General features: G+C 35.2%; 1 pseudogene; it reads left to right on the forward strand.

Moving 5' to 3' along the window:
- The first annotated feature begins 434 nt into the window (after nucleotides 1–434).
- On the forward strand, nucleotides 435–9,981 carry LOC114211883 (large ribosomal subunit protein eL20 pseudogene; annotated as a pseudogene).
- Nucleotides 9,982–10,188: the final 207 nt, after the last annotated feature.

Raw genomic sequence — 10,188 nt, forward strand, 5'->3', positions numbered from 1 at the left:
ACAAAGTACTGTGCATCTGCCATAGTACAGGAACAAATATAGAAAATATTAGCAGTTAATTATAATGGAGTCCCCATGGTGGTAGTGGATGGTGGGCAAGGACGCTGAGAACAGAGTGTAAATGAGGGGGAAAAAGTTATGGATGAAATGGAATTTAAACTTGGTCTTGATAAATGAGAAGAATTATAGTAAATAGATGGATTATAAAAGCAATCCATGTCGATTGAATATGATGGGTGAGGTCTGAATATTCCCATGTATATAACTTAATTAGAGAACAGAAATTGAAGCATATAAAAGCATCAGGATAGGAACTTAAATATGGGTGTAGCTTTTGACAACTGAGTGCCAAAATAAAGCATTCACAATGGACTTTGTAAGTAAGAAAGAGAAATTAAAGGATTCTGAGGAGGAAACTCGACTTGCAAGAGAAGATGGGAAGTCTACTAGAATTTGTAGGAATGATGTTGCAAGACAATTTTGATAGTCTAGGTAAGAACATGTAAAGCCCTGAACTGGGGGGAACTAGCTATAACAGAAGCCTGATAGCTATTGGTATAACTCTAGCACTTGGCTATGTGAATTTCCCCAGAAACATATCCCAAAACAAACATGCTAAAGAAAATCATATGTTATAGGGAAGGCCAGCAAAAGAAATTATGTGCATTTGTATGTATAATTTTTTCTTTTGTTTTGGATGCTACTTTTTTTTTTTACACTATGGAAATTATCAACTTCTGTGCACCATAAATAGGTAAAAAGACAAACATAGTTTGGGCTTAATTTACAAATTAACATACATACCAAAAATCATCAAGGACATCTGTGTGTGATACTTCCCCCACTTAATGTGTCAAAAAGACCACCTAGCCTCTTAAGAATGTGCCTGCAAAAGACAGAGAGGAAAATGTTCTCATCAAGAATGTTTTTTTCTTTTTCCTACAGCAACATTAATTACATTGTCAGCTAGAGCCAAAGAATGAGATAGGCAGAGGTAATCTGATTCTCATCTTGTTTAAACTTGTCAGTTCTAAAATGAAGTCAAGAGTTAGTCAGGGAAAATGGAGAAGGTCTCCTTCCTCACTGAGAGATAAATGGGAAGTCCAACTCCTGAATTTTTTTTTTTTAAAGGAGGGTCACTCTCCAAAAGACAACTGTCTCTTTTCAAAAGTATTACTAATTCAGCCCTTCACATGACAGCCTCCCAGAGGCAGAGAGTGATGTTTTATATCAGGAGACACTCCCATCTTCAGCATAGCTATGCATCATCTGTTGTGCCTTTGACCCTCTGCTAAAAGAAAATGTAACTCTAAAGTGCTTAGGAGCTGCCAAGACTTACAAATTTTTAAGTTGAATTTTTGCTTCAACTCAGTGTTCTTACTTCCTAGCTCTGCTCTTTCATGTGGCCTGCTAGGCAACTCTGAAGAGAAGCCGATTTCAATAAGCATTTATTTGTTATAATTCTGACTCACAAAATGATCTTTGAGATTATATACAATATTATTATATTTTATTATATGTTATGTTATGTTATAATATAATAATCTCCAGAGGAGAGAAAGGAAGAGAGGGAAACCTGCAAGAAGAACAAAAATGAAGTATGAATGAGTAGATTACTCAGGGATGGGAAGGTTAGAGAGTATCATATATAGACGTGAAATAAGGGGCTGAGAGGACAAGATGCATGTGATTTGCACCAAGGATCAAAATATTCTGAATGTGCCACGTAGTATAGGGAGTTTAAATATAGATCCTATTCAGTCAACACATTTTTTTCCTTCTGAGTTGTGAATCTCCAGCCCCCCTTCAAGTTGTGTATCCCTAACCTTTTTTCCCCAAATAAAGCCTTTTATTTCTTCAAGTGTTAAATGAGTGGAATGAAAAGAAAAAGGTCTTTTTTTTAATTTCTCATTTCCCAAACAGATTTGTTATTCCAAAGAAAGTAAATAGATTCAAATAATTACTTACTGAAATTATCTGGGACAATGCTTTAAAAAACCCAATGTGTGAATGATTTTATTGTTGAGATTAATATAGTTCACCAAATTCCACCCACTATTCCACACTGCTCTGATTGCTCACATGAATCTTTTAATTAGATAAGTTTTTAAAGTGTGTTCTTAAAAGAATCTGGTTTAAATGTCGATTTTTTAAAGAGAAGCTTAGATACATGAGTATTGACTTTATGGGAAAAAAAAAAATCACTTGAATCAAGACATAAGGTTTGTTCTATTCACCAATGTTGTGCCTACAACTTTGACAAAACATTCCAATGAGACCCAAAAGGTTAACACTTCCTAAATTCAGGTTATCTCCACATGGGCTGGGAGATAACAATTTCTCCAGTATCTTCTTCATAACCTGAATCTTAAAGGTCAGTTAATGATGGCAAATGGATAGTGGGAAAAAAGCAACAAAAACAAAACCAACAAAAAAGTTTTACTGTCAATTAAAAAAAAAAATAACCAGCCCATATAAGTAACAAAGAATCCCGATTTTTAAAAAGAAAGTGCATTTACCAATTTTTTTTCTAATCTCTTTAAAGTTTTTCAATAGTTCTAAATTAAATCCCTTTCACCCATATCTCTTTATCCATCAGAAAATCCGAAGGGTATTTGGATTCAGACATCTATTGCACCAAAGATCTTTCATTACACAGCACAAACAAGCACTTTTATTGAACAAGAACCCAATTACTTAAGCTAGCTTCGGGTTTCATTCTACCCTGTGGCATCTACTTTGACAGAAGCCTACTAATCTCTTCTGATGGACATTGCTACATATCAGTCCTGATACACAGAGATGATTTCTAACCTTCTTGTAGAGAACCACTGATTAAATAAACTGAGATGCCCATCTCAGCTTCCTTGGACCGATGAATAACAATGAGAAAGACTTCAGGCAGACATGGACCCTTTCCTCCACTGTATAAGGCACCAGCAGAGAAAGAGTTGAAAAAAGGAAGTATCTACTCTAAGAAAATGACCAGCGTTTATCAAAGTCCTGTACTGACATTGTCTGAGATTCTCTCCAGTTTGTTTCTGCTCTTTAAATGACTGTCATACTTCCCACATTTTGCTACAAGAGAAGAAAATCAATTCCATAAGGTTCTTATACCTTTGCGACTACCATTCTTGTTTTCAAACTTATTGATAAACAATGTTAATAACTTGACTTTTATGTCAGTAATTCTCAACACTAAATGCACATTAGAATTATCTAAGAACTTTTAAGAGAGCCTGACACCCATCCCTACAGATTCTGATTTAATTCATCAGGATTGGAACCTGAGCATTATTTTTTTTTTTTAAAGTTCTCCAGATGGGAAAACAAAAAAGGAAAAAAAAAAAAGTTCTCCAGATGATTGTAATATAAAGCTAAAGTTGAGAAGCATCACTTGATGTAAATAGCAACAAACAAATTTGTTAATTTTTATATTAGAATTTTGAAGAGCTGTTAGGAACCATTTAGTCTAGCTTCAGTTACAATGCAGGAATATTTTAAAGAAAAGCCTCTGAAAAGCTACATTAATGAATACATTGTTACCTCATGGCAGTCTATCTCTTTGGTTTCCTTTTAATATTAAATCTTTAGAAAAAGTCCCCAAGATACTTCAAAGTATCCATGTATAAGACTGCTCATGACAACAATGTTCATATTAATAAGCTCAATAATATCCAATAATAAAGAATTGGAGATACAGAGAGAGAGAGAGAGAGATGGGCCCACCCAACATAAATGAGAATAGGGAGAATACCTTCAGTGTAAAATATTTTAAGGATGTACCTATGTTCATGTATGTACACTTATATACATAATACCTTTTTAAAGAATATGGTAAAGATTGGTTTCTAGAATTATAAGGTTAGGCTCTTATTTTTAGTTTACACCTTTTAAATTATTTCTGTATCTAATCATTTGTAGGAACTGCTTTCATGTATTTCAACTAGCAGAGGTTATTTGGATATTGGGATAACAAACCATTTGTGTCTCCTTTTTTAAAGTTTTCAGTATTTTCCCAATACTGATATGAAATTAGCTACCCACACTTTTTCTTGTGCTACCATTTAGAGCTAATGAAGTTCTACATGATGGCCTGTTGGCTATTTGAAAGAAAACAATAATGTTTTCCCTTAGTGGGGGAAACTCATTTCAATTCTTCTTCATATTCTTTTAAAGATTGTGTATTGTGTGCTTAACATTAATGTGCTGGTATTAAAGGATATGAACATAATTTCACCGATTTCTGCCATGAAGAAGCTCATATTCAGTCAAGGAGATAAAAATAAGAACAAAAATTAAAAATTAAAATATAGTAATTTCATTGCAAGTTTATTTATAAACAAAGGAAACAAACGCATACAGGGGAGTCTATTCTTTCAAGATGGTGGCCAAGTCTATTCTTCCAAGATACAAGGAGAGTAAAGTTGGTAAATAGGAATGGAATACTTTTATAAAAATTTACTTTTCAAGTTAACAGCATTTTTATGTGTTATTTTAATTCACTTTTAGAACAGTACCAGATATTATTATTCCCAGTTTATAAATGCATAAATGGAAGCTCATGATATAATGGCTTTAAGATCCTTTTCGTCTCTGAACATGCTGTGATTCATCAATGTTGCTCTACAATAGCCAAGAATTAAAGATATCTTCTAAATGTGGTCTGATCAGTGCAGAGGCAAGGGACTCTAACAGGTCCATTGATTTTAGGACTAACACCTCTGATAATTTGTTTTAGAGTGAAGAGAGTGGGAGGGGGGAAAAAGATCAAAGGAGATGGGTATATGGAGGAATAAGCAGCTAAGCCTGCCTGGAAGAGTCAGTGATAGCTTCAGAGAGGACATAGGGTTGGCTCAAACTGAGATTTGAAAGGCAAGGTATAGTATTATACCTTGCTATATATATATATAATGTACATATATATATATATATATATATATATATATATATATATATATATATAGCCAGGGAGGCAAAGAGTGGGCTTTTCATTCTAGGCACAGGGAGTAACACAACCAGAAACACTGTCTGTGTAGGCACTAAGGATGCTTTCATGCTGCATAAAGTTACAAGGACAGGAAAAAAGGGACAAATGGAAGTGAGGTTAGAAAGGTAGATAGAAGAATGACATTATCTTGGGGATTTGGATATGATTTTACAGGCAATTGATCAACAAAATAATAATATATTTTATGTCCTGGAAAATAACTGTGTATTCACTAGAAGTTAAAAAGGAATAAAAACATGTATAATAGAGATGCTCTCAGCTAAAATAAAACATCCACATCAATATCAGTAGTTTTTAAGTTAAAAAGCCACTTTATTACTTTTGTAATTTTTACTCCCTGTCAGGAACACAGTCACACACTTTTGTGAGAAACAATGGTCCTCTTCATTAAGTTATGTGTGATAGAGAAGAGTCAAGAGGTGCCTCACATGACTGCTTGTGGTTAGGATCACTTTCAAATTTATTTTGGCATAGTATTTCCATCAGAATATTATAAGTCAGTTAATAAAAAAAACATGTCAAACTTCTATTAGAGGTCATTTATTGCAGGTTATTTACTATGATTTCTTTGCTTCCAATTTCTTGTCAAATGAAAAGCCATATCTTAGCTTCTGCCGAACAATTTTGAGCTTTAGCTTCTATAGTATAGATGTCTACCACATATTCTAAAATTGGGATCCCTACTGGGAACAACAGGAAACCATGGTAAGGAAAGAAAATACACAGAAATATGTATGAAAAGAGAATTTTTTCTCTCTTAGTTTTAATGTTCTTTAAGACAACATGCTGGTTTCCTCTGATGTGAGAACATTCCTCAAAAGACATTAAATTTAGAGTCTTTAAACAATATTCTGTTCTATGAAATTCTTATAAAACATCCACTGTTGAGATTTAAAAAATATGGGTTAATAAGTAGTTTCAGACAATAATAGAACAAAGCTACTTATTTCATATTTGGAATATGAGACTAAATGTTTTTGTGAGATCCAATGTTAGGGATTACACTGGTTATTTTTACTTGATAGAAGTATAATTTATGGCATCTGTATGTAGATTAATTGTGATTGTTTCATGTTTTATTGTCAAATTTCCTTTGCTAATAAAGCCATAGATAATGAAGCTGGCAGAAGAGATCATTTTCTAGAGTTTTCAAGGTCAATATGTCAATTAAGCTCTGTGGGCTAATTCATTAGTACTGGAAAAAAATGAACATGCTGAGCAACAGGATATTGCACGTCTGGGATATCAACCATCTGTATTGACTTAGGACAGCCTCAAGTTCTCTCTTTCTTTAAGAGATTTAGAGAGGCAAATTACTTTTTCATTAATTTGACAAAGATGAGACTTTTTAAAACTTAAAATATAGGTTCAAAGATGCTGCATCATATAAATCAGTGAACCATGATACACATATTGAGCCAAATTCTCCAAGTACATAAGTTTTGCGTGTCATTTAGCAGCAGCATGAATTTGTTGCATTCATTCAACAAAGATTTGTAATTTACTGAATATGTACTCTGCACAAAGTTCTATGTTAGCCATGCAGGAGGGGAGGAAAAAAAAAGAGGTATCCACAGTCTTCAGTCTCAAATACCCTACAGAGACAGATATTGAACAATTAAGTACATAGTTGTTAATTATAGCTGCCATAAGTGTCACAAAGGGAAAGCTGTGCAAAATGTGAGAGCATACAACTGTTATCACATAGTAGCTTCAAAATGAGAAAAACATGTGGTCTGAACATATTCATGGAATAATTTATAGATATTAATTTAATAATTAAATATAATTGAATAAGTATTTATTGAGAAACTACTGTATTCCATTCATTCTGTTGGGGTTAAGGATATAAGGAAGTCATACAATGTAACTGGGGAAACAGACATAGGCACAGAAAACTGCTAAAAGCTATAGATATGAGTGGCCCTTGAGGTTAAAAAAAATAATACTTTGGAGAGAGGACTCATTCATTCATTCTTAAAGTATTTATTGAATACTTATCATCTTTCCAACATGGTGCTTGGTGTTAGGGATATATGTCAATAAAATATAACCCCTGTCTGTAAAGGACTCACTTTCTAGTGAGTCTAACCCAAGGTGGTTTTCCCCTCAGGGGACATATGGCAAAGTCTGGAGACATTTTTCTTTGTCACAAATGAGGAGAGGACGCTACTGTCATCTACTAGATAGAAGCCAGAGGTACTGTTAAACATCCTACAATAAAAAGATCCGTAGCCCCCATGATGAATAATTAAACATCCCCAAATGCCAATAATGCCAAGATAGATAAACCCTTGAGAGTCACAGAAAAATAAGTAATCAATTACAAATCAGTAGTATTAGTGATGAATGGGGCTATGCTTTAAAAGACTGAGGAAAGTGAAGGATAGACTGTGACATGTCAAGGAGAGTAGGCAAGAAAACTCATTTGACTTGGTTACAGTATTATGGCAAATCATGGTGAGATACTGGAAATAAAGATAGCAAGGCTGATAAAGAATGGATATGAGAGGGTATTTGAGAGATAAAATAAATATGAAGTTATCCAGCAATTATATGATGAAAGTTTGGGAGGAGAAAGAGTTGAAGTAGATGGAAGAGTCAATGATTTCCTTAACATTTGTTTCATTTAGGTGGTAGGTTAGATGGTGTTAACATTCACATATACTGGAATGAAGGAAAAAGACAAAGTTTTAAAACTTTAATATATTAATAACTATGACAAAAAATATTTATATGTTATATGTCAGACAGTGTGCTAGTCACAGCAAACTGTTAAATTTGTCATAACCCTTGATAGGGAGATAGAGCTATTTAAAGTAAGTACTGTTACCCCTAGATTTAAGACAGGGTAAGAGGTTAAATAAATTGTTCAAAGTCACATTGCTTATTAGTGGCACTATCCAGACTCCAACTGAGATTTTTCTTCTAAAGCCTATGTTGTCAAACTCTATGCTTTATTTGATAAGGAGAGATTATAGACAATCCAGGTAGAGTTTTCACAGTTTGGATCCAGTTTGCCTGGGTTCTTCAGAAAGCAAAAGCTGGCATAAAAGCTTGTATACTACCAGTTTATTAGGGAAGACAATTCCAGAGAAGCAGAAATGAAGAGAAATTTGGGTGAGTCAAGGACATAGGGAGAGCAAATATTCAATATTAAGTTAAACACACTTGATCTCTTGATCGTAAGACAGTCTTCAAAGAGGGCATTCGAACAGTTGCATTTCACTATAGTCCATGTGGAGGATGAAAGGGAGAATATTCACTAACTCTCAACAACATTAAATGTTTGCTCAAAAAGCTTTAACTCTCCTGCCCTTCCTAGGTTGCTCATGCAAAGCTACCAAGTGGGCCTCAGTGGCAACAGAGATGTCTTGGGACAGGATGCAAGAAAGATTCAGCAGGAACGGAAGATAAGGCACTGATGAGTTGTGCATTACACAATCACAAGGAAGCTAATACAAAATAAGAAACCAAGACCTTGAGACAAGTACGACTGGGAACTATGCAACGGTGTGTAAGAAATAGCTGATATATCTGGTCTCTAAATATTATCAGCTTTGTTGTTCTCTTAAGTTATTTTCCCTTCTGGTGTCTTAATTTCTACAAAATGGAGAAAATCATAGTATCTATCCAGGAGTGTTGTGGGGATTAAAAGTTTTAATATATATCAATCATTTAAAATAGTAACAACATAAGCACCAAATGCACTTATCATTTGTTACTGACATCATCACCATCACTGTTGTTGAGAAGGAGACAATCGGCCCCTTAATATCCAGCAACTGGCTGACTCTAACAGCAAGGCCTGGGTATTGTTAGGAGCTGGCCCTGGCACTCACAGCTAAGAATATAATGTTCTCTTGTTGAATATAAACAATCTCACAGAAAACATGAGGACCCATCAATGTCTCTTTGTGACCATGATGAAGTGAGACAAACAAAAAATTCATCAAATAGGGAGTATAAGAGTCAACACTCCAAAGAGTATTTGAGGAAATGGGTAAAATAGAAGACAGATTACATTGGGCAAATTGATGAGTAGGAGATGGGGAAATCAGTCACTTTTAAAGTATGAATGTGAATAGAACAGAGATGGAAATTTAACTTGAGGGAAATGTAAGGTTGCAGGAGAGATTACTTATGACAGGGAAAAGTAAACATTTTAGTTTGCTTTAAGAAAGGGTCTGTGGAAAAGAAGGGTTTGAAGATCCAAGAAAGTAAGGAGAAATTTGATGAATTTAGTTCCTAGAGTACATAGAAGAAAGAGATATCAAGAACATGGTTGGAGAACTAACCCTGAAAAGGAAAAGGTATTTCATTCTCTGAAATTGGAGGAGAAAAGGTAGATAAATCCTAGTATTGCTGAATGTGAAGGATCTGTGATAGACGGTAAAGGAGGGAGGCAGTAAGAAATTTTATCACTGTTGACTTGTTTTCTCAGTTAGGAAATAATCCAAGACATCTGTTGAGGGTAAGTGTTAGTAGCCTTCCCACCTCCAAATGCCGCACGCCTACCCTCTCCCCCAGGTGAATCTTTACACCTAATCGTGGTGTTGCCAAGATTCACTTCTGGTACTTTGTGTCTCAGCTGAAGATGGAAGTCTTCAGGGGAAATTGTCTACTGTGGACAGGTGTTCAAGAACTCCACCTTGTGGATGAAGAACTTCAGCACCTGACTGCACTATGAGTCTGGCAGTGGCACCCACAACATGTACTGAGAAGACCAGAATCTGACCACTGCTGGAGCTGTCACCTAGTGCTACCGACACCTGGCCGCCTGGCACCGTATCCAGTCCCACTCGATCCAGATCATGATGGTGGAGGAGACTGCAGCTAGCAACTACCCACTGGCAGCCAAGCAGTTCTATGACTCCAAGATCAAGTTCCCACTGCCCTGCTGGGTCCTGAGTTGCCAACACAAGCCATGCTTTACCACCAAGAGGCCCAACATCTTCTTTTACATGTAGGGCCTCCCTGTCCCTAGGTCTGCCCAAATAAACTCTTTGGGAAAACCAGGGGAAAAAGAGAGAGAGAGCAGTTAAGTCAGAAGATTCTATATTCATAACCTTAATGGACCTGATCAGCAAGGCTAGTAATTTTTCTCTAGAAGTCCTCAGCAGCTGAGATGAAGAGAAGACAAATCAAATGCTTGAATTGATTCCTGTTCTCAGTGG

This window comes from Eumetopias jubatus, unplaced genomic scaffold, assembly GCF_037043125.1.
Source record: "Eumetopias jubatus isolate StellerSeaLion01/CBP00866 unplaced genomic scaffold, mEumJub1_p1.0 scaffold_5, whole genome shotgun sequence".
NCBI lineage: Eukaryota > Metazoa > Chordata > Mammalia > Carnivora > Otariidae > Eumetopias > Eumetopias jubatus.